Source organism: Acomys russatus, chromosome 13, assembly GCF_903995435.1.
Source record: "Acomys russatus chromosome 13, mAcoRus1.1, whole genome shotgun sequence".
NCBI classification, from domain to species: Eukaryota; Metazoa; Chordata; class Mammalia; order Rodentia; family Muridae; genus Acomys; species Acomys russatus.
Window position 1 is genome coordinate 42085592 of NC_067149.1, and position 24993 is coordinate 42110584.

Here is a 24993-nt window from a genome sequence, read left to right on the forward strand (position 1 = left end):
CTCTACATCTATTCTCCTGAATGGCTGCCCTCTCAGGTCCCTTGATCAGACTTGAGATACCACATGCCTAGAGAAGCTGCATCAATAAATAGTCCTCTTTCTTGGGACAATGCCTTGAGCCACTGCAAAGGCACTCTGTGCCAAACAAGGTGGCATAGACATGGAAACTGAACAGAAGAACCTGACAGCAGGCCCTAGCAGGTGCTCTCCTGAGCCCAGAGCAGGCCCTCTGGAGGGGTGGCCTCCCACTATTGGGCAGTTCTGCCTATCCATTGTGCGCCTGGACTAACCCATTCACTTAGTCCTCAACCTTTGAATTGCTCCTGATTTCAGCCAGAGGGCAGTGGCCATGTCTGCATAGGAAAAGTGCATTCTGAACAATGTCTGGCCTTGAATCTTCTCCTCTATCCAGAGAAAAGGCTGGGATTTTTGTCCTTCCAGGTGGTGCATGCCTGGGTGTTGAGGCCTGAGAAGACAGAAGCAAGTGGATCCCTATGATTTCCAGGCCTGCGTGCACTAGAAATGGACGTCTAGGACAGCTGTGGCTTCCCATTGGAACCTTGTCTCAACAACAAGGAGGCCACTACCTACAACTACAGAGACAACACTCATCAAATGGAGATGAAAGAACACAGAGGCTCCCCAAGCTGGACTCGATACCTCAGAGCCCTCCCACACTAGTCCACACTTCAGAGATTCATCCTGGGGACTTCAGGAACCTCTAGCAGGTTGGCAGCACCTTCCTGAGAAGCCTGAGCCAGCAGTTGCAGCAGGCTGGAGTTACACCCCTCTCAGCTAGGTGCTAGGGACCCATTTTTCACAAGAGCCACTGCGCATGCGCATGGCCAAAACCACATTTGAAAATGAAAGAAGCGCCTTTCAGCTCAGCATGGGGCCTAGTGCCTTGTCTGTCCGCATTACAGAAATGCAGACAGATAGGGTCAATCTTCCTTGAAGAGAATTCAGCACTGTTTAGTCAGATTTCGGCCTGTGTGGCGCAGCCTCAGCCAATTGCACAAACCAGCACCGAAGCCCTTCACCTTTGACCAGTCCATGTTTTCTGCGGGATAAGCTGAGAGGTAGTTTGGAGCCTAGGGACCCCTCAGCTCTGTGGGGGTTCTTTGAGATGAAGTAAAAGCGACCTCACTGTGTAGCCCTGGCAAGGCTTGAGCCAGGCCTCCTGCTTCACACTCCTGAGTGCTGGATTCATTGTAGGAGCCTGTACCCCTTGGCTTTCCTCATTTGCTCTGTGAGCAGAGGTGTGTATGTGGGGGGCTGGTGTGTGTTTGTGTGCATATTTGTGTGTGTGTGTGCGTGTGTATGTGTGTGTGTTCATGTCGCTGTTGTGCGTTAATGGGCTTTACATGGTGTGTCTGTGTCTCCTGTTTTGGTGTTTGGAGGTGGCAGAAGACTACGATGTGTCTTTCTTCTGAGCAGTTGGGCCCCAGCCTTAGGTGCTGCACAGCAGCAAGCTCCCTAGGTTCTCTAGTCTTGGCCTGCACAGTGTTGGCATCCAGGCAGCATGTCAGCACGCCCAGCATTCAGCAGGGATGCTCAGGTCTCACCTCTCCTACTCATGCTTGCTTTGGATGAGTCCATCTGTATCGTCCCACCCTGACTTTATTCCTTCCCTTTGTTTCTCCATGAATCCCCTGACAGTCACATCCTACAGGATCCTGTTGAGGTCATTTTCTGAGCCTTATGGATTTGTTCTGTCTACGCAATTCCAAATTGCTTGGCACCTTCTTTGTAGACCTGTGTTTGCCCAAAGTCACAGACATCCCCCTGACTCTGTGGGCCCAGTTTGAACAATATAGGACTCCCCATTCAGTCTGCAGTGAGTCCTAAGTGTGATATACTTGTCCTCTTCCCCAGACCTCAACCCTCTGTTTCTGTCCTTCAGTCTGTTATATATATATATTAAACATTAAGGCAGATGATAGAATACAGGGTAGCCAATGTTATATATAAAAATTAAAACAATGATGGAATATAAGGTACCAGACAGATATCATGTTATACAGAGTTTATTAAGTGAGCATGGGGAGAAAAGGAAAGGGGGAAGGGTTACCTGGAGAAAGAGAGAGAGAGAGTAAAAAGGGGGTTAGAGAAAAAGAAAGGGTGGAGAGAGGGAGAGGGAGAAGTAGAGAGAGGCACAGAGAAAGAGGTACAGAGAGCGCCACATAGAGGTTGGTTCTTTATATGGCCCTGAGCAGTGACATCACAGGTAGACAAACTGAAGCAGAATCCTAACACTGTCTTCTTTTGTGGTTGTATGACAAAGTATTCTGTAGCACAGGCTGGTCTGAATCTCTCTCTGTCCTTGATGAGGGTTTAAACTTGTGTCCCAAGCTCCCCACTCTCAAGTACTGAGGATTCAGGATCCTGTGCCCACACAGGAGTGCTAAGTTTTCTCACAATGTACAAAACCACATTAGCCCTTCCTCAGTGAAATTGTGGGGCATCACTGGCATCCATGGCCAACTGCTCATGCCCATTACCAATCACACAATTTCTCCTTGCACCTGGGGCACCTCTTGACATACCTAGTGTCCTAAGGAACCTGCTCTCTATGCACTCAATGTATTCTTTCCTTTCCCATTCTCATTATGGCTTTTCAGACCTGTCTTTAAGAGATGATCTACAAAGCTCAGAAAGTATGGTGAGCGCTGAAAAAATAGTGTGTGCAGAGGAAGGCAAGAACTCAATCCTAGCAGGAATTCTGGATGTCCCTGAGACCTGCCCCTTTTGGATAGTGCTTATAGGATGACCCTTTAAGGGGTGGCCTCCTGGGTGGTCACCACTCAGAGATGTGACATCTTGCTTGCAGAGTGTACCTGAAATAATACTGGCTCCTGAGGGACTTCTCTATCCTCTCTCCTGGTTCCCATGGATACAAGGAGACTGTGACCAATCTTGCACCATTCAGCTCCTTCATTTTATGAAGGTCAAATGTTCCAAGTGTCTGCATTAGCATGAGGGGAACAGTCATCTGGCTGAAGTCAGCTTCACCCTCCTGTTTGATCCAGACTCCTTTCATTTGTCCCAGTTCAGTTTTTGTCATTTCAGAAGTCCCAGGTGAGCAGTCAGGCCAGAGAGAGATGTAGCTGAACTCTAGATGGTTCTTCCTCTCATTGTGCTGTTCCCTCTTGGCTTCCCTAAAGGTCTTGTACTTCCTCCTTCTGAAATGAAATATAGGAGCTGGAATTTGGTCACACAAACTGATCACACACACACACACACACACCACATTCATACTATGCTCTCTGGGACTTTGGAGGGGCATTGATATACTGGGCACAGAAATGGTTGACAAGTTTTAGTCATGAGGAGGCAGCATGTCTCCTGAGACCTTAACCTATCTGTGTCTCAGGATGTTTTCCATTGCAGCTGGGTCCCACCTCTGGTAAGTCTATCCTGAGTCAGGATTGGTTGTCTTTTCATAATAGGAGGAGTTTCATTGTCATGCTGACTCTAAAACCCATTCTCTTCCAGCCTGGCACTTTTCCTTTTTAGCCTCCTGGGCACTGCCCTGCTCTGCATGTATTCTCCTCAATGGCTGCCCTCTCAGGTCCCTTGATCAGACTTGAGATACCACATGCCTAGAGAAGCTGCATCAATAAATAGTCCTCTTTCTTGGGACAATGCCTTGAGCCACTGCAAAGGCACTGTGTGCCAAGTAATGTGGAAGAGGCATGGGAACTGAACAGGGAGAGGGTGACAGCAGGAGCCTTGCCTGTAGCTCCAGGTCAGCCAGGACTAGAGAATTAAATGCTGGCAGGTGCCCTCCTGAGCCCAGAGTAGGCCCTCTAGAGGGGTGGCCTCCCACTATAGAGCAATTCTGCATATCCATCCTCTGTGCCTGGACTAACCCACTCACTTAGTCCTCAACCTTTGGTTTGCTCCTGATTTCAACAAGAGGGCAGTGGCTATATCTGCATAGGAAAAGTGCATTGTGGACACTGTCTGGTCTTGAATCCCCTAGCCTCTCCAGGGAGCAGGCTGGGAGTTTTGCCCTTTAGATGGTGCATGTCTGGATGTTGAGGCCTGAGGAGGCACAGTCAAGTGGATCCCCGTGAGTTCCAGGCCGGCGTGCACTAGAGATGGAGGTCTAGGACAGCCTCGGCTTCCCACTGGGACCTTGTCTGAAGAACAAGGAGACCACTACTTACAGCCACAGACACAACACTCATCAAATGTAGATGAAAGAACAGAGGTCCCCCCAAAGCTGGACTGGACACATCAGAGTCCTCCCACAGGGGTTAAGAATGCACAGTCTTTCTGGAGTCTTCTGGAACCTCTAGCAGTATGTCAGTGCCTTCCTGAGAAGCCTGAGCCAGCAGTTACAGCAGGCTGGAGTTACACCCCTCTCAGCTAGGTGCTAGGGACCCATATTTCCCAGTCTCCATTGCGCATGCGCAAGACCAAAACCACATTTGAAAATGAAAGAACCGCCTTCCAGCTGGGCCTGGAGCCTTGTGCCTTTCTTCTAGGCATTTCAGAAGCCCAGGCAGATAGGATCAATCTACCCCGAAGAGAATACAGCACTGCCTAGTCAGTTCTAGGCCTGTGTGCAACGCCGGAACAAATTACAAAAAACAAAAACAACAAAAACAAACAAACAAACAACAACAACAAAAAAAACCAAACAAAAAAACAGCCCCGACGCCCTTCAGCTTAATACAGTATGTGTTTTCGGCAGGAAAGGCTGAAAATGGCTTTGGAGCCAAGGGACCAGCTCAGCTCTGTGGGTGCTTTGAGAGGAGGTAAAAGAGACCTCACTGTGTACCCCAGGCAAGCCTTGAGCCAGGGTGCCTTCTCCTTCGCACTCCTGAGTGCTGGATTTATCTGCAGAAACTGCTCCCCCTGACCATTTCCCTTTGGCTCAGTGAGCAGATGTGCATGTGGGGGGCTGGAGTGAGTGTGTGCCTGTGAGTGTTTGCGTGTGCACGTTTGCACCATAGAGTCTGTGCTTGTTGGGCTTAGTTGGGTTTGAGATGGTGTCTATGTCTCCTGGTATTGGATTTGGAGGTGACAGAAGAGTATGGGCAGTTGGAGCCCCAGCCTTAGGTGCTGCACAGCAGCAAGCTCCCTAGGTCTGCTAGTCTTGGCTGCTCAGTGTTGGCATCCAGGCAGCATGTCAGCACCCCCCGCACTCAGCAGGGATGCTCAGGTCTCACCTCTCCTACTCATGCTTGATTTCGATGCATCCATCTGTGTCATCCCACCCTGATTTTATTCCTTCCCTTTGTCTCTCTGTGAGTCCCCTGACAGTCATATCCTCCAGGACCCTGTAAATGTCATTTTTCTGTGCCTTATGGATTTATTCTGTCTATGCAATTCCAAATTGTCTAGCACCTTCTTTGTAGACCTGTGTTTGCCCAAAGTCACAGACCTCCACGGAGTCTATACGTCTAGGGCCAACCAAATATGACTCCACATGCAATCTTCTGTGAGCACTAGGTGTTGCATTCTTTTCTCCACCCACCTCAGCCCCCTCTCTCTGTCCTTCTGTCTTCTTTTGTGGTTGTATGACAACGTATTCTGTAATACAGGCTGGTCTGAAGCACTCTCTGCCCTTGATGTGTGTTGACTCCTGTGTCCTTGGCTCCCAACTCTCAAGTACTAAAAATCCAAGATCCTGTGACCACTTTGGGGTGCTCAATTTTCTCATCCATGTACACAACCACATTAGCGCTTCCTCAGTGAAATTATGGGGCATAACTGACATCCATGGCCAACTGCTCATGCCCATTTTCAGACCATACAATTGTTTATTGCATATGGGACAGGTCTTGATATATAAAATGTCCTAATGAACCTGCTGTCTCTGGAGTCAAAGAAGGCTTTCCTCTCTCCCCCTCATGATGCCTTTTCAGACCTATCCTCAAGAGAAAGGATCTACCAAGCTCAGAAAGTATGATGAGCACTGCAGAAATAGTGTGTGTAGAGCAAGGTAAGAATTGCCATGTTCTTGAAGTGTGAAGAACCCCAATCCTATCAGGAATGCTCAGTTTGTGTGACATGTGTCCTTTTGGACAGTACTTATAGGATGACTTTTTATGTGGTAGCCTCCTGGGTGATCACCACTCAGAGATGTGACATCTTGCTTGCAGAGTGTACCTGAAAGAATATTGGTTCCTGAGGGACTTCTCTATTCCCTCTCCTGCTTCCCAATCATACAATGAGACCATGGCCAATCTTGCACCATACAAGTTCTTCATTTTATGAAGGGCCAATGTTGCAATGTTCTAAGTGTCTTCCTGAAGGTGAGGGGAACGGTCATCTGGCTGAAATTACTTCATCCTCTGGATTGATCCAGAAACCTTTCATTTGTCCCCAGGTCAGTTTTTGTCATTTCAGAAGTCCCAAGTGTGCAGACATGCCAGAGAGAGATATAGCCAAACTCTGGATGCTTCTTTCTCTCATTGTGCTGTTCCCTCTTGGCTTCCCTAAAGGTCTTGTACTTCCTCCTTGTCTAATGAAACACACACACACACACACACACACACACACCTACAATCACACACCCCACAGTGTGCTCCTCTAGGACTTTGGAGAGGGAATGGTGCACTGGGCACAGAAATGGTTGACAAGTTTTAGTCATGAGAAGGCAGCATGTCTCCTGAGACCTTAACCTATCTGTGTCTCAGGATGTTTTCCATTGCAGCTGGGTCCCACCTCTGGTAAGTCTATCCTGAGTCAGGATTGGTTGTCTTTTCATAATAGGAGGAATTTCATTGCCATGCTGACTCTAAAACCCATTCTCTTCCAGCCTGGCACTTTTCCTTTTTAGCCTCCTGGGCACTGCCCTGCTCTGCATCTAGTCTCCTCAATGGCTGCCTTCTCAGGTCACTTGGTCAGACTTGAGATACCAAATGCCTAGAGAAGCTGCATCAATAAATAGTCCTCTTTCTTGGGACAATGTCTTGAGCCACTGCAAAGGCACTGTGAGCCAACAAGGTGGAGAAGGCATGGGTACTGAATATAGAGAAGCTGACAGCAGGAGCCTGGCAGGTGCCCTCTGGAGGGGTGGCCTCCTGCTATAAAGCAATTCTGCATATTCATCCTCTGTGCCTGGACTAACCCACTCACTTAGTCCTCAACCTTTGATTTGCTACTCATTTCAGACAGAGGGCAGTGGCTATATCTGCATAGGAAAAGTGAATTGTGGACACTGTCTGGTCTTGAATCCCCTAGCCTCTCCAGGGAGCACGCTGGGAGTTTTGCCCTTGAGGCGGTGCAGGCCTGAATGTTGAAGCCTGGGGAGGCACAGTCAAGTGGATCCCCATGAGTCCCAGGCCTGAGTGCACTAGAGATGAAGGTCTAGGACCGCCCTGGCTTCCCACTGGGACCTTGTCTGAAGAGCAAGGAGACCACTACTTACAGCCATAGAGACTACACTTTTGAAATGGAGATGAAAGAACACAGAGGCTCCCCAAAGCTGGACAGGACACCTTAGAGTCCTCCCACACTGGTTGACACTGCAGAGAGTCATCCTGGGGTGTTTTGGAACCTCTAGCAGGATGTCAGTTCCTTTCTGAGAAGCCTGAGCCAGCAGTTGCAGCAGGCTAGAGTTACACCCCTCTCAGCTAGGTGCTAGGGACCCATTATTCACAAGAGCCACTGCGCATGCGCAAGGCCAAACCCATATTTGAAAATGAAAGAACCGCCTTCCAGCTGGGCAAGGGGCCTTGTGGCTTGCCCCTAGGCATTACAGAAACTCAGGCAGACAGGGTCAATTTTCCTTAAAGAGAATTCAGCACTGCCTAGCCAGATTTAGGCCTGCGTGGCGCAGCCTCAGCCAATTACACCAACCAGCACAGAAGCCTGTCAGCTTCGGCCAGTCCCTGTTTTCTGCGGGATAGGGTGAGAGGTGGCTCTGGAGCCAGGGACCCCTCAGCTCTGCGGGGGTCTTTGAGATGAAGTAAAACCGACCTCACTGTGTAGCCCTGGCAAGGCTTGAGCCAGTCTTCCTCCTGCTTCACACTCCTGAGTGCTGGATTCATTGGCAGGAGACGGTACCCTTGTGCTTTTCTCATTTGCTCTGTGAGCAGAGGTGTGTGAGTGGCTGGGGTGTGTTTGTGTCCATATGTGTGTGTGTGCGTGTGTATGTGTGTGTGTTCATGTCGCTGTTGTGCGTTAATGGGCTTTACATGGTGTGTCTGTGTCTCCTGTTTTGGTGTTTGGAGGTGGCAGAAGACTACGATGTGTTTTTCTTCTGAGCAGTTGGAGCCCCAGCCTTAGGTGCTGCACAGCAGCAAGCTCCCTAGGTTCTCTAGTCTTGGCCTGCACTGATTGGCATCCAGGCAGCATGTCAGCACGCCCAGCATTCAGCAGGGATACTCAGGTCTCACCTCTCCTACTCATGCTTGCTTTGGATGAGTCCATCTGTATCATCCCACCCTGATTTTATTCCTTCCCTTTGTTTCTCCTCGAATCTGATGACATTCACATCCTCCAGGACCCTGTCAAGGTCATTTTCTTGTGTCTTATGGATTTGTTCTGTCCATGCAATTCTAAATTCTCTAGCACCTTCTTTGTAGATCAGTGTTTGCCCAAAGTCACAGACATCCCCCTGCCTCTGTGGGCCAAGTTTCAATAATATAGGACTCCACATGCAATCTGCAGTGAGCCCTAAGTTTGGTATACTTGCCCCCTTCTCTGGACCTCAACCCGCTCTGTCCTTCTGTCTTCTTTTGTGGATGTATGACAAAGTATTATATAGCACACGCTGGTCTGAATCTCTCTCTGTCCTTGAGAAGTGTTTAAACCTATGTCCCAAGTGGCCAACTCTCAATTACTGAGAGTCCAGGATCCTGTGACCACTTTGGGGTGCTCAGTTTTCTCACCCATGTATACAAACACATTAGCCCTTCCTCAGTGAAATTGTGGGGCATCAGTGGCATCCATGACCAACTGCTCATGCCCATTTTCAGACCATGCAATTTCTCCTTGCACATGGGGCACCTCTTGATATATCTCGCGTCCTAATGAACCTGCCGAGCCTGGAGTCAAAGAACCCTTTCACATTTCATCCTCATAATGACGTTTCAGACCCATCTACAAGACAGAGGATCTGTATTTGGAGAGATGGCTCAGAGTTTATGAGCCCTGACTGCTCATCCAGAGGTCCTGATTTCAATTCCCAGCACCCACATGGTGGCTTACGGCCATTTAAAATAAGATCTGGTCCCATCTTGTGGCCTTCCAACAGAGCAATGTATGCATAATAAATAAATATATAAATCTTTTTTTTTTTTTAATTTTTGTTTTTGGGTTTTTTTTTCAAGACAGGGTTTCTCTGTGTAACCTTGGCTGCCTGGATTCATTTTGTAGACCAGGCTGGCCTTGAACTCACAGAGATCTGCCTGCCTCTGCCTCCCAAGTGCTGGGATTAAAAGCGTGTGCCACCACATCCGGCCAATAAATCTTTTTTAAGAGAGAGAGAGAGAGAGAGAGAGAGGATCTGCAAAGCTCAGAGTATGGTGAGCACTGCAGAAATAGTGTGTGTGGAGCACATGCTCTTGAAGTGGAAAGAACCACAAACCTAGCAGGAAAGGTGGGTTTGCCTGAGACCTGCCCTTGGTAAGTACTTGTAGGATAACCTTTTATGAGGTCGCCTCCTTCATAGACACACTCAGAGAAGTGACATCTTCCTTGCATAGTGTACCAGAAATAATATTAGTGCCTGGGGGATGTCTGAAGGCCCTCTCTTGATTCCCAAGCATACAAGGAGGCTGTGGCCACCCTTGAACCATTCAGCGCCTTCATTTCAGGAAGAGCCAGTGTTCCAAGTGTCTGCCTGAACATGAGGGGAAAGGTCACCTGGATGTAGTCAGCTTAATCCTAAGATTCACCTAGAATCCTTTCATTTGTCCCAGTTCAGTTTTTGTCATTTCAGAAGTCCCAGGTGAGCAGACAGGCCAGAGAGAGAAGTAGCTGAACTCTGGATGCTTCTTCCTCTCATTGTGCTGTTCCCTCTTGGCTTCCCTAAAGGTCTTGTACTTCCTCCTTCTGAAATGAAATGTAGGAGCTACAACTTCACACACACAAACTGACAACACACACACACACACACCCTACAGCCCTGCTCCTCTGGGACTTTGGAGGGGGAATTATGTACTAGAGCAGAAATGGATCACAACTTTTAGGCATTGGAGGCAGCATGTATCATGTGATCTTAGCACAGGATGTTTTCCATTCCAGCTAGATCCCACCTCTGTTAAGTTGATCCTGACCCACCTCCCTGCGTAAGGATTGGTTTCTAAGAGGAGGAGGTCTCGTTGCCATCCAGGCTCCAGAACCCATTCTCTTCCAGCCTGACACGTTTCAATTTAGCCTCCTGGGCACTGCCCTGCCCCGAATCTAGTCTCCTCAGTGGCTGCCCTCTCAGGTCTCTTGTTCAGCCTTGAGATGCCACATGCCTAGAGAAGTTGCATCAATAGATAGTCCTCATTCCTGGGAAATGCCTTGAGTCCTTGCAAAGGCACTGTGAGCCAAGCAAGATGGCACAGGCATGGGAACTGAACATAGAGAACCAGACAGGAGGAGCCTGGCAGGTGCCCTCCTGAGCCCAGAGTAAGTCCTCTGGAGGGGTGGCCTCCCACTATAGAGCAGTTCTGCATATCCATCCTCTGTGCCTGGACTAACCCACTCACTTAGTCCTCAACCTTTTATTTGCTCCTGATTCCAGCCAGAGGGCAGTGGCCATGTCTGCATAGGAAAAGTGCATTCTGGACATTGTCTGGTCTTAAATCCCCTAGCCTCTCCAGAAAGTAGGCTGGGAGTTTTTTCCTTCCATGTAGTGCGTCTCTGGGTGTTGAGGCCTGGGGAGGCAGACGCAAGTGGATGTCCATGAGTCCCAGGCCTGTGAGCACAAGATATAGGTGGAGGTCTAGGACAGCCCTGGCTTTCCACTGGGACCTTGTCTGAAGAGCAAGGAGACCACTACTTACAGCCACAGAGACTACACTCATCAAATGGAGATGAAAGAACACAGCGGCTCTCCAAAGGTGGACAGGACACCTCAGAGTCCTCACGCAATGGTTGACACTGCAGAGTGTCATCCTGGGGTCGTCTGGAACCTCTAGCAGGATGTCAACGCCTTCCTGAGAAGCCTGAGCCAGCAGTTGCAGCAGGCTGGAGTTACACCCCTCTCAGCTAGGTGCTAGGGACCCATTTTCTCCAATCTCCATTGCGCATGCGCATGGCCAAAACCAAATTTGAAAATGAAAGAACCGCCTTCCAGCTCAGCTAGGCGCCTTGTGCCTTGCCTCTAGGCATTGCAGAGAACCAGGCAGATATGATCAGTCTTCCCTGAAGAGAATTCAGCACTACCTAGTCAGTTCTAGGCCTGTGTACAAAGCAAGAACAAATTCAAAAAGGAAAAAAAGAAAAAAAAGAAAGAAAGAAAGAAAGAAAAAAACAGTACAGAATCCTTTCAGCTTAGGCTGGTCCGTGTTTTTGGCGGCATAGGCTGAGAAGTGCCTTTGGTCCAGGGCACTAGCTCAGCTCTTATGGTGTTTTGAGAGGAGGTAAAAGAGACCTCACGTTAGTTCTGGCAAGGCCTGTGCATGGGATTCTGCTGCCTTGCACTCCTGAGTGCTGGCTTAATAGGCAGTAGGAGCTCCCCTTTTCCATTCCTCTTTTGCTCTGTGAGCAGAGGTGTGTATGTGGGCAGCTGGGGGATGTGTGTGTGTGTGTGTGTGTGTGTGTGTGTGTGTGTGTGTGTGTGTGCGTTTTCTGTTTGTGCCTTTAAGTCAGAGTTTGCTGGGCTTGGTTGTATTTGAGAAGGTTTGTCTGTGTCTCCTGTTTTTGGATTTGTAGGTGGCAGAAGACTATTCTGTGTCTTCTTAGCAGTGGGGCCCCAACCTTAGGTGCTGCAGAGTAGCAAGCTCCCTAGGTCCTCTAGTCTTGGCCTGCACAGTGTTGGCATCCAGGCAGCATGTCAGCACGCCCAGTATTCAGCAGGGATGCTCAGGTCTCCCCTCTCCTACTCATGCTTGCTTTGTATGAGTCCATCTGTATCATCCCACCCTGACTTTATTCCTTCCCTTTGTTTCTCTGTGAATCTCCTGACATTCTTGCCATATAGGGACCTGTCAAGGTCACTATCCTGTGCCTTATGGATTTGGTCTGTCCATGCAACTCCAAATTGCTTGGCACTGTCTTACTAAGCCTTGCTGGGTACAAAGCCGGAGACACCTCCCTGAATCTGTGTAAGCAGAACCATCAAAATATGACTCCACATGTAATGTGTAGGAAGACCGAAGTTTGGTATACATCTCCCACCCCATATACCCCCCCCAACCACAACATCTTTTCTTTGTCCTTCTGTTTTCTTTTGTGGTTGTATGACAAAGTCTTCTATAATACAGGCAGATCTGAAACACTCTTTTTCCTTGATGTGTGTTGACTCCTATGTCCCAGTCTCCCAAATCTCAAGTACTGAGAGTCCAGGATCCTGTGACCACTTTGGTGTGCTCAGTTTTCTCACCCATGTACACAACTACATTAGCTCTTTCCTCAGTGAAATTGTGGGGCATCCATGGCCAACTGCTCATGCCCATTTTCAGACCACGCAATTGTCCCTTGCTTCTGGGCCAGGTCTTGATATAGCTGGTATCCTCATGAACCTGCTGTCTCTGGAGTCACAAAACGCTTTCCTCTCTCCCCCTCATGACGGCTTTTCAGACCTGTTTTTAAGAGAGAGGATCTACAAAGCTCACAAAGTATGGTGAGCACTGCAGAAATAGTGTGTGTGGAGCAAGGTAAGAATTGCCATGCTCCTGAAGTGTAAAGAACCTAAAACCTAGTATGAATCCTGGTTTTGCCTGAGACCTGCCTCTTTGGAAAGTGGTTATTGGTTGACTCTTTTGGGGGAGGCCTCCTGGATGGACAGGGAACAGGGATGTGATGGTCTTGAGGCAGAGACCAGCCCTTTTGGATCTTTTTTCCAGACAGGGTTTCTCTGTGTAGCCTTGACTGTCCTGGACTCACTTTGTAGAGCAGGCTGACCTCAAATTCACAGCGATCCGCCTGCCTCTGCCTCCCAATGCTGGGATTAAAGGCGTGCGCCACCACCGCCAGGCAGACCTGCCCTTTTGGATAGTGCTTATATGATGACCCTTTATGAGTGTGATCCCGGGGAGGGGGCAGGGGGCGGGACACCACTCAGAGATGTGATGTCTTGCTTGCAGAGTATACATGAAATAATATTGGTGCCATAGGGACCTCTTTGTTCCCTGTCCTGCTTCCCATGTGTACAAGGGGACCATGGCTAATCTTGCACCATTCAGCTCCTTCATTTTATGAAGGGCAAATGTTGCAAGTGTCTGCATTAACATGAGGCGAACAGTCACCTGGCTGTAGTCAGCTTAATGCTCTTGTTTGATCCAGAATCCTTTCGTTCATCTCCAGGTCAGTTTTTGTCATTTCAGAAGTCCCAAGTGAACAGACAGGCCAGAGAGAGACATAGCCGAACTCTGGATGCTTCTTCCTCTCATTGTGCTGTTCCCTCTCGGCTTCACTAAAGGTCTTGTACTTCCTTCTTTCTGCAATGAAACTTAGAGCTGGAACTTGATCACGCACAAACTGACCACACACACACACACACACACACACACACACACACACACACACACACACACACACCACAGTGTGCTCCTCTAGGACTTTCGAGGGGGAATGATGCACTGGATGCAGAAATGGTTGACAAGTTTTCGTCATGAGGAGGCAGCATGTATCCTGAGACCTTAACCTATCTGTGTCTCAGGATGTTTTCCATTGCAGCTGGGTTCACCTCTGGTAAGTCTATCCTGAGTCAGGATTGGTTGTCTGTTCATAATAGGAGGAGTTTCATTGCCATCCTGACTCTAAAGCCCATTCTCTTCCAGCCTGGCACTTTTCCTTTTTAGCCTCCTGGGCACTGCCCTGCTCTGCGTGTATTCTCCTCAATGGTTGCCCTCTCAGGTCCCCTGATCAGACTTGAGATACCACATGCCTAGAGAAGCTGCATCGATAAATAGTCCTCTTTCTTGGGACAATGCCTTGAGCCCTTGCAAAGGCACTGTGACCAAGCAAGGTGGAAGAGGCATGGGAACTGAACAGGGAGAAGCTGATAGCAGGAGCCTTGCCTGTAGCTCCATGCCAGCCAGGACTAGAGAATTAAATGCTGGTAGGTGCCCTCCTGAGCACAGAGTAGGCCCTCTGGAGGGGTGGCCTCCCACTATAGAGCAATTCTGCTAGCCATCCTCTGTGCCTGGACTAACCCACTCACTTAGTCCTCAAGCTTTGATTTGCTTCTCATTTCAGCCAGAAGACAGTGGCCATGTCTGCAGAGGAGAAGTGCATTGTGGACACTGTCTGGTCTTGAATCCCCTAGCCTCTCCAGGGAGCAGGCTGGGAGTTTTGTCCTTCCAGGTTGTGTTCAGGCCAGGGGAGGCAGAGGCAAGTGGATGTCCATGAGTCCCAGGCCTGTGAGCATAAAATATGGATGGAGGTTTAGGACAGCCTTGGCTTCCCCCTGGGACCTTGTCTCAACAACAAGGAGACCACTAACTACAGCCACTGAAACAACACTCATCAAATGAAGATGAAAGAACACAGAGGCTCCTAAACCTGGACAGGACACCTCAGAGTCCTCCCACACTGGTTGACACTGCAGTGTCACCCTGGGGCCTTCTGGAGCCTCTAGCAGGATATCAGCGCCTTCCTGAGAAGCCTGAGCCAGCAGTTGCAGCAGGCTGGAGGTACACCCCTCTCAGCTAGGTGCTAGGGACTCATTTTTCCCCAATTGCCACTGCGCACGCGCAAGGACAAAACCGCGTTTGAAAATGAAAGAACCTGCTTCCAGCTTGGCATAGGGCCTTGCTCCTTGCCTGTAGGCATCACCCAAACCCGGGCAGAAAGGGTCAGTCTTCCTTGTAGAGAATTCAGCCGTGCCTAGTCAGTTGTAGGCCTGTGTGTGTAGCCTCAACCAATTGCACAAACCACAGAAAACCCTTCATCTTAATACAGTCCTTGTTTTCTGCTGGATAAGCTGAGTGCTTTGCTATTCTGACTGCTGATTTTATTGACAGGAGCTGCTCTCCCTGGCCGTTTGTTTTTTGCTGTTAGCAGAGGTGTGTATGTGTGTATGTGGCGTGTGTGTGTGTGTGTGTCTTTTAAGTTAGAGAAGATGTGTAGGTTCCTGCCACTTAGGATCTGGGAGTGATAGAGGAACATGGTGTGTGTCCTGCGCTCTGCCTTCCTGTCTGATCATTTGAAGTTCTAACCTTTCTTCATGGGCAGTAGAAATCCCCTTTGTTCGTCTAGTCTTGGCCTTCCACAGTGCTGGCTTACTTCATGTCAGCATTCCCAGAATTCAACATTGATGCTCAGGTCTGACATCTGGTAGTCATATTTGCAGGGATTGACTCTCAACCAAGGAGTTTTCTTTTCATAGTTCTACACTGATTTTTCTCTCATCTTTTTTTTTTTAATGAAGTTTATGAGACTCAAATTACTGATTAATATGTGGAGTTCCTCTTTTTTTTATTTATTGACCATGCAGACACTTATTGTCACTTTCTTACTTACTCACTCTCATTTCTAAAATATGTAAAATGTTCCTCTTATTGACTGATGTAAAATTTTCTCTTAGAGTCTTACTGTTGAATAAGCTCTTCCTTTTCTAGCTCTTTCTTAATTTTCCCTGGCTGGGCTGTTCAACTCAGCTCTTCTGGCTGAAATGCCTCTCCAAGCTTTCTGATTCAATCTGGCTTCTTTCAGCTTCTCACTGAATTGCTTATCTTGGACTCAAATTACCTATCAGTCTCTTCTAACCTGCCTGTTTCTCATTCTCTGGTTCAGTGTCTTCACCTGTCTCTAGCTTGTTCTCTCTCCCATATGTCCATAAAACTATATTGGTAAAAACTGCTCTCTCTCCCCGACCACCTCTCTCTCTCTCTCTCTCTCTCTCTCTCTCTCTCTCTCTCTCTCTCTCTCTCTCTCAAAATCCCCCTTAGGACCTCTCTTTCCTCTCTTCTCTCGAGAATTTTACCTATCCTATCTGTGACTCATTTTGACAAATCTTTGTTCATCACTTTGTCTTTCCCTCAATTAGAAGTCACTTTGATACATTCCTGCTTCCTTCTATAAACTAATATTACCTATATTATTTGAGATTAAAGTTGTGTACTAAAGGCTTGTTTATATTCCAGCCAGAGTAGCCATGTTACTGAATTAAAATTCCTCCACAAATGTCTTCTTCTTTCTTTTTTTCTTTTCTTTTCTTCTTCTTATTTTTTGACTGTTATCAGAAACAGAAACACACATCTGTCATCTCGTTCTCTTCGATGTCTGAGGCAGGATGATGACTTGGGAGCAGAAATTGTTGATCAGCTGGGATTTGCAGCCAGCTGTAGTCCTCACACATTTGCCTATCTGTAGTTCCCTGTCATCTCCAATTCCAGTCATTTCCTACCGTTTGCCTAGGCTCGTGCCTCCTCCCTAAAGCTGTATTGTCCTTTGTCATAGTCTAAGATTATTCAATGTCAGCCTGACTCCAAAGCTCCTTTCCTTCCAGGAATCACTTTACATTGCTTTACTACTACTGTTTTCCCCCTTTTATAGAAGGCACATAAAATGCTGACTTCTTGTAATTTAACCAGTAGAAATAGGAAACCTTGAATTATGGAATCAATGAATAGTCCTTTATCTTATTATGATGAGTCCCCAGAGGCACTCCAAAGTCACTGTGTGCCAGGAAAGGTGTGCATGGAATGTGGTCTCAGCAGTGGAGATGTGGTATCAGCGTATTTGCCTTGAGCACTGGTCATCTTGGACTATAGAACTGAATCCTGCCTCTAAGGAAGTCCCCTCTCAGATGCAAGATTCCTCAGGCTAGAGCATTTCATTATGTTCATTGTCCCATCAAAAATGTTTTCCTATGTTTTGCCCTACAGTATGTTTGTTTTATTTTGTTTTGAGGCAGCGTTTCTTTTTGTAACCCTGGCTGTCCTGGAAGTTGCTTTGTAGACCAAGAACTCAGAGACCCACTTGCCTCTGCCTTCTAAATGCTAGGATTAAAGACATACGCCACACTGCCTGGTTTGTAATGGGTTTGTAAGAAGTGATTTAATAGCCGCTGAAGCTGCAGTAGGTTGGAGGGTATTTCGATGTTATTTGGTTTTCCACCGTCATAGGCTTTTCCTATGCAAGTCAGCTCCTTTTGTGAGGTATGGTTGTGCAAGCTTTTAATCTCAACACTGGGGAAAAGAAGAAGCAGGTGATCTCCGATTGTTGGATACTATACTGATGTATGTGTACAGCTACAGGACAGCCATGGCTTTGTAGCTTGATCTTTTTAAAAATCAAATTAAAATGCAAAGAACACCTGCACTATATAAGTCTCCTAGAAATTTGATAATAATGACAGTCATTTCGTCGTCCTCTAGAATCACTAGCAGGAAAGTGTAATCTTCCTTAAAAGCTCAAGGCCTACAGGTTGTGTAGCCTTCAGGCGTTACGCCCCCGCTCCCACGGTGCTAGGGACTCTTTTTTTGGCTATTCATGCACGCATGCGCACCGGGCTTCCGCGTTTGTGTGGGCTGGGCTATGACGTCATTGGACCGCGCGGCGCGGCTGGGGCTTTGGTTGCCGGAAGTTGAGCGGCGGTAAGTAAGTCGTGGTTGTGGAGCAGGTGCGGGGTCTGGCGAGCTTTACTTAGGATAACTGAAGCTAGTCTTGGGCTGGCCTGGAATATTCTTCATCTGTCTATACACGGTCCCCTCGTACCCTGGCAAGGGAGTGTTCTGTTCCCGGTGTTCGGAGGCACCTCTGGTCGCTTATTCTGTCAAGTGCTGCCTTTGCGGTGTGTGTGGACGGTCTGACGAGTGAGCCAGTGCCTCTGGTCTGTGTAAGGCTTTAATCTTGTGACCTGTCTCATGAAGAGGACACAGTTCTTCTTTTAATGCTTTTCTAAGAGAGGCTCTGCATCCCTTGAAAAGACTCAGAGGTTATTAATTAATACTTTATAGGAATCATCCCGGTGAGGCAAAAGCACTCGTCAGAAAGTTTCTGAGCCCGGCAGGGTCGCGTAAAGAGGTGAACCGAGCCGCAGGGAGGCTGAGTCAAGAGAATTGCTATTTAGAACCAGCCTGGATTATACTGGAAACCCGATCCAGGTCCTGCAAGATAGTACACAACTCATAACCGCTGAGTTGAGTCAGCTTTCCAGTACAAATTAATTTTTTTAAATAAAGACTGAATGCCATGTAGCCCATGCTGGCTTTGAACATTCAGTGTAGCAGAAGCTGGCTTTTGAATTTTTATACTTCTGTTTCCACCTCCCTGGGCTCTGGGATTAAAGGTATCTATGCCTGGTTTTTGTGCTGCTGGAGTATTGAACCTAGGGCTTTTTGCAATGCTGGGCAATACTCTTATCAATTCAACTTCACACCCATCCCAATCACCGTGTTCTTTTTTTTTGTTTGTTTTTTGGTTTTTTGGTTTTTTTTGGTTTTTCAAGACAGGTGTTCTCTGTGTAGTCTTGCCTGTCCTGGACTCTCTTTGTAGACCAGGCTGGCCTTGGATTCACAGCAATCCTCCAGCCTCTGCCTCCCGAGTGCTGGTATTAAAGGTGTGCACCACCACCACCCAGCTTAATCACAAATGCATTTTCCCTCCCAAATGTGCTTATTTGGTGGGGTTTGTTTTGTTTTGATTTTTGAGCTTCCCCCCCCCCCCCTCATCTAATTGAATAAACAGGTCTGTGGCGTAGACTTGAGAAATTCTGTCTCAGGCTTTTCCTTTCCCATAGACTGTTTACTTTGTGTTTTTTGTTTGTTGTATTTTTGCTGTTTTTGTTTTGTTTTGGTCTTAGGATACCTCAGCCACTGGCCTCCATTTGTGACAGCTCATGACTTTCTGTTGCTTCCAGCTTGCCTCCAGCCAGTTATTACTCAAAAAGGTCATGGGAGGGGCTGAGGGCTGTGGCTAGCAGTCACAGCTCATATCCCTGTCGGAGTCACACTTGCTCTTAGTTGCCCCACATGTCTTTGAACACTGCTAGGTTGCCTTCCCTTTCCATTGTAGCTAAATGCATTTAGTTCTTTACCCATAATGAGCTCTATTGTGATGCAGAGTTTTTGCATTATTAGTAATCTCAGCAAACAGAACAGTGTCTGGTATATATGCTTAATATATGCGTCGATATACCAAATAAAAGTCGTTTTTGAATGCCCATTATGTACCAGGCTTTACTTGTAAGCTCTAAAGATGAAATGGATCCCCTAGCCCCACTTGGTGGTGATGATGGTGCTGATTGCCAATAAATGGCCCACTTTAAATGAGGTGGTAGTGCCTGCCTTAATCTCAGCGCTTGGGAGGCTGAGGTAGAGAAGGCAGAGAAGGAGCAGAAGTTCAAGGTGATAGTTGTGGTGGCGCATACCTTTAATCTGAACCCTGGGAGGCAGAGACAGGTGGATCTCTGAGTCGAAGGCCTGTTTGCTGAGAGGGGGGTGGGGGAGGGAGAGAGGGAGAGAGTGTTTTCAAGGCCAGGCTGGTCTACATAGTGAACTACAGGGACAGCCAGGGCTAGTCAGAGAAACCCTGCCTTAAAAAACCAACAAGAGTTCAAGGTTTTTGACAGGTGTGGTAGTTCAATCCTTTAATCCCAGCCCTAGAGGCAGATGGATCTCTGAGCTTGAGACTATCCTGGTCTACATAGTGGGGCTTTGTCTAAAAGAACAAAGTTCATAGTTGGGGATAGGGAGATGTCTCACTGGCTAACTGATGCCATGCAGACATGAGAATCAGAGTCCAGGTCCCCCCGCTCCCCAAATCCTCATAAATGACAGGCAGGCTTGATGGCCTGCCTGTAATTCCAGCCTTGGAAGGTGGAGGCTGGCTCTGCAGAGCAAGAGAGTTAGCTAGACTAGGCATATTGATGAGCTCTGAATTTGATTGTGAGACTGCTTCAATGAAACAAGGTGGAATGTGGTGGGAGATGATTCCTAACTTCAACCTGGGGCCTCCACATGGATGTACACATATGTGCACCCCATGTACATGTGCCCTCACATAATGCAACTATGAATATACATACATGGACAATATGCACAGGCAAGTGGAAAAGAAAGAGAGGTTATCTTCAGCTGCATACCTTGGTCAAGGCCAGCTTGGGCTACATGAAGCCCTGTCTCCAAAAACAGTGAATGAGGTTAATAGAATACTTCTAAGGAGTGGAAAGTGTTTCAAGTCCTGTGGCTCTACAGAAACCCAGGTAACAGGCTGGAGAGCTACATGGACACCAGGAGGCATTTTGTTCCGTTTGTATTTGAGGGTGCTGTCTGGGAAGCTGGTAAGCAAGAATGAATTATCTGAGGAGATGGTATTTGAGCTACACCCAAATAATGAAACCTGTCTCCACCCCAGCTTTGTCCCCCAGTTTTCTTACACTACTTACAGCTGTGTCTTGCATAGAGCTCTGCTCTCATTTGCCTGGAACATCTGTCTTTGTTGTGGTCAACTCCTGTGTGACCTCATGTGACATGATTTCTGAAGCCCTTTAAAGAATTAAGGATAGGGCTTTTTTACTCAACCACAGGATCAAGATTCGTTTTCTGAAGCCCAATACAGTGGCACACGCCTTTAGTCCCAGCATTCCTGAGTTCAAGGCCAGTCTGGTTTAAAGAGAGAGTTCCAGGGCAGTCAGTGTCACACAGAGAAACCCTTGCTGGGGTCGGTGGTGTGTCCTTTTCTGTCCTTAGCCAGTGTTTCATTACAAAAAGTGAGCACGGACAGTTCTTCAGCATCTTCTTGGTGCCTTCTATGGCCCCTTAATCTGGGAATACAAAAATGAGGAATGTGTATCGTTGTCCTCCGGAGCTGACTTGTGACAGTCTGTCAAGAAGCGCTTGCAGAGGTCTGAGGGAGAGGGACTTTGGTCGCTGGCAGTTAAGGCTGAGGGGTCCACAGCCACATTGGCACTTTATCCTGGGCCTAGCAGGCATCTCTGACATATGATCTTGGAGTTGCATGTGGCCCAGACAGCTATAAATGCAGGCAGCCCAACACAAAAATCACAAATTTATTTAAAATTAGATTTAGATTACACATTTTAACAGCATGGACTTTATATGTGACAGTATGCAGTTGTAGTGTCAAAAGGTTGGCCACACCTCTAACGACGCACAGGGTACTCCAGATGAAGAGGGTTTGCAGGTGATAAAAACCAGGGACTGTGGGTGACACAGGATGGCCTGAAGGGAAGCAAAGCCATGCAAGTTGCAGACTGAAAGGCTTCTGGGAAGCAAGGGCCATATCATGTGTGGCCCTGTGGACAGTGTCATGCCAAGGGCAAAGACTGCAGGCCACAATGCCTCTGCCCTACTTCTATAAGTTACTTCCTGGGCTTCAGGGCCCTCTATAAAAAAGGAGGGAAAGAGAGAGAGAAAAAAAACTTGCTCTTCACGCACCAGACCCTGAGTTCCATCTTTATAGCAGGTAAGGGTAAATTAATAAAAAAAAAAAAAAAGCACTGTGTCAGCAAGAAGGCTCAGTGGAGAAAGATGCTTGCTACCAAGTCTGATGACCTGACTTGGACCTGCAGAACCCACAAAGTGAAAGGCAAGAACATGCTGTCCTCTGATCCCCACATGCATACCGTGGCATGCTAACTTCTTCCTACCTAAGAAATTAAAATATAGAATTTACAGAAAAGTAAGTTATTTCCAAAATGTTGAAATGTCCCACTTGGGCCTGTTGGTGTATACCTGTCTTTAGAAGGCTGAGGCATGAGGATTGCACATTCCAGACCAACCTAGGCCACATAACAAGACCTTGCTTCAGAAAACAAGTTAAGGGAGAACGTTATTTTTTTTCCTAGTTTCTGTCATAGTTCTTTCTTCTGTGTGTGTGTGTGTATGTGTGTGTGTAATTGATAGTGAACGTGTAAAACCCTAATAGAAGCTCCAGAGCTTCAGAGCTGCCACTCCAACCATATAAAAGCTCACTGAGATGCATAGAGTTTGGGACTGGCCACCTGTTTGAGTAGCAGCTTTAAACTAACAGTGTGATAGTTTTAGTTGTGAAATTAGAATTAAGCGATTTACTAAACAGGAAATTATTAGATAGTTATGTATGTTTTAAGATTAGGCCCAAGAATGTAGCTTAGTGGTAGAGCTAAATATACCACACTCCAGCCCCAGTGTGACAGAAGGATGAGATGGGAGAAGATGTGAGTGAGCCGAATTTTGCCCACTTAGTAATGGAGACTTCTAAAATGTCATTGTAGGGCGGGGTACAACATGTATGGTGGTCAGGAGACAACTTAGAGGAGTCAGTACTGTCCATCCACCACATGAGCCCTGGGGAATCAAACAACGGTGGTCAGGCTTGTAGGCAACCACCTTTACCTGCTGGGCCATGGGCTTCTATTGTAACAGTGCTGGAGTGGGAAACAAGGCACTGAAGAATTACAAACAAGCAGAGCATGTGCTGTCATCTCCAAGTTGTTGAGTCCATGACTGTCATGACTACCCAGGGCAGATCTGCCTGGGGACCTGTCAGTTAAGGTTCTGTGGCAGTGATCCAGGTGACGAGGACAACAACTTTAGCCAGTGGCTAAAGTCACTGGCAGTGGATTTTTAAGAAAGGAGGTAGGCCTTACGGGCCTGATTCAGGAGAGGAAGAAGACAGGACTCCTGTTGGGGGCTGGAAGAGCATGCGCTGTGTGGCAGCAAGAGCAGAGTCCTTTGCTTCTGGTCTCTGAGTGTGCCTGCCTTCTCTGAGGTTAGGCTTAGAGTCAGTTGGCCTCACTCTTCCACCCTTCCCCAGGGAAGTGAAGTCCACTGTTGCCTTCCTCTTCTTTTTCCTGGTGGTCTCTCCCTCTCCCAGACTCTGAATGCTAACTGTGTAGTCCTGTGTGAGATAAGAGACAATTTGAATTTCCATGTTCATGGCAGACTGGACAAGTCCTGTTCACAGTGTCTTGATCCAGCCCCGGGATTTGGGGTGCTCCTGCTTCTTTACTCAGGCCCTGCACTTTGAACTGGCATTTCCTAAAGCCCTGCAGTGACCTGGTGGACACACCATGTTCTTCCTAAAGCCGTACTCTTGTGTTTCCAGCAAGGTGCAAATGCTACCTACATGGCTGTGAGAAGCTCTTGTCCATTTCTTCTGTCTTCCCCACAGTTCACAGCTGCCTTCCCTGCCTCCTGCCTCACCACCTTAGACCCATCAGCCAAGGCCCTGTCTCTGTTGCTCATCATCCAGCCTTTTCCAGCCACGTCCGTCAGTTTGCATTTTATTCTAATTTGGGGGAAAGACAGTGTGTTGGCAGGGGCCTGGTGACTGATGCTTGTTTGTGAGAGCACCACTGGGGAGACTGAGACAGGAGGGTTGAGACAGTTGGAGGCCAGGCTGTGCTACATAGTGAGTTTCTGTTTGAAAGGGAGAGAGGGAGGAATGACTGGAGGAGGGGAGGCTCAGGAGAGCCAGGGAACACTCATGTACTATGAGGCAGATTCCTCTGCCTGTGAGATGCTGCCTTAGTTAGGGTTTTATTGCTGCAAAGAGGCCATGAACACAACAACTCTTATAAAGGAAAACATTTTATTGGGGCTGACTTGCAGTTCCAGAGGTTTAGTCCATTATCGTCATGGCAGGAAGCATGGCAGCATGTGGATAGACTTGGTGCTGGAGAAGAAGCTGAGGACTCTACATCAGGATCTGCAGGTAGCAGGAAGAGACAGTGAGCCCCTAGAAGTGGCTTGAGCTTCTGAGACCTCAAAGCCCGCCTCCTAGTGATGCACTTCCTCCAACAAAGATATACTTCCTAGTAGTGCCACTCCCATCTTTTTTCCCTGGGACCTAGTTTCATTGTCTGTTCATTTTCTTTGCTGCACATCCTCTGTTAACTATTGGACACCTTTCCAGCCATGGTGCAGGTGAGAGCAGTGTGGAGCACTCTGCATCCCCCTCACCCTCACTGGTTGTCATGCTTCCTGCAGCCAGCACTCACCACACTGCCATCCCCAAGCAGCTGGCAGCACCCTGCCAGAGCTCCCCAGCTTTCCTGCTTCATCTCCCATTTGCTGGATAGATGTGCATTGCTGGTATATGTGTATTGCTACTGTTGCCCTGTGCTTCCCAGCCTGACCATTTTCCTCTTAATTGCATCTCTAGCCTCTCTCCCTTCTTTAGCTCTGAATACTAGTTTTCTCCAAGGCTATGTCCATAATTCTTTGGCCTCCTCACCCACAACTTAAGCTAATAGACCTGTGACCCCTGCTCTGTGTATCTTGTGATCCTGAGTGCCACCCTGGGTCTCTGAGGACCCAAACGGAAACTTGTTACTGTCCCTCTAAACCTGCTGTTCTTTCTGCATCCTCTTCTTCCATCCTCTTCTTCCTCAGTCCTTGAGGCAGAATCTCAAAATCTTTCTTTTTGGGTATTTTTCCCTTACAGGATCTCCTCTTCTAGGCCCGGCAACTATCAGATCTCCCTCCTGAGTTACTCCTTGACATCACTGTATCTGCTGTCCTCCTCGCTGCCTTTTTAAGGCCTCCTTGCCTTGCCTAAATCCCCGCCCTGCCTCTTGCTGCTTGGCCGGCCTTAGCTTCTACCCTTGTTGCTGCGCAATCCCTTCCTGGAGTGCTGAGCTCTGCTGGAATGGAAATCCTTTTCCTATCAGGCCCTTCAGGTATAGCTTTGCCTACTCTGGTGACTAGTAGGTTTTCAGGTGCTCTGTCCTCACATGTCTCCTTCTTGCTGCCCAGGCTCATTCCTGTTTGCCTGGAAATGCCCTTCTGTGCATCCATTCCTAGACCTTGTCATCAGCAAATCCTTGTTAGGTACATGTGAGCGGCTGGGGACTGAGGCAGATGCTGGGAAAGCAGTGGTGGGAACATGGAAACCAGCATGGTTCTGTTTGAACTTTCCTTCCAGCAAAGACGGACGTTCACAGTGTATAGCATAATGAGCATGGAGCTATGCTGGCCTTCC

General features: G+C 47.8%; 1 protein-coding gene across 1 annotated transcript in view; it reads left to right on the forward strand.

Moving 5' to 3' along the window:
- The first annotated feature begins 17619 nt into the window (after positions 1-17619).
- Positions 17620-24993, forward strand: part of Atg7 (autophagy related 7) — a 220649-nt gene continuing 213275 nt past the window's right edge. Inside the window, exon 1 of the mRNA XM_051155105.1 lies at positions 17620-17660. The gene's annotated coding sequence lies outside the window, so the exon portion shown is untranslated. The remainder of the gene's footprint in view (positions 17661-24993) is intronic.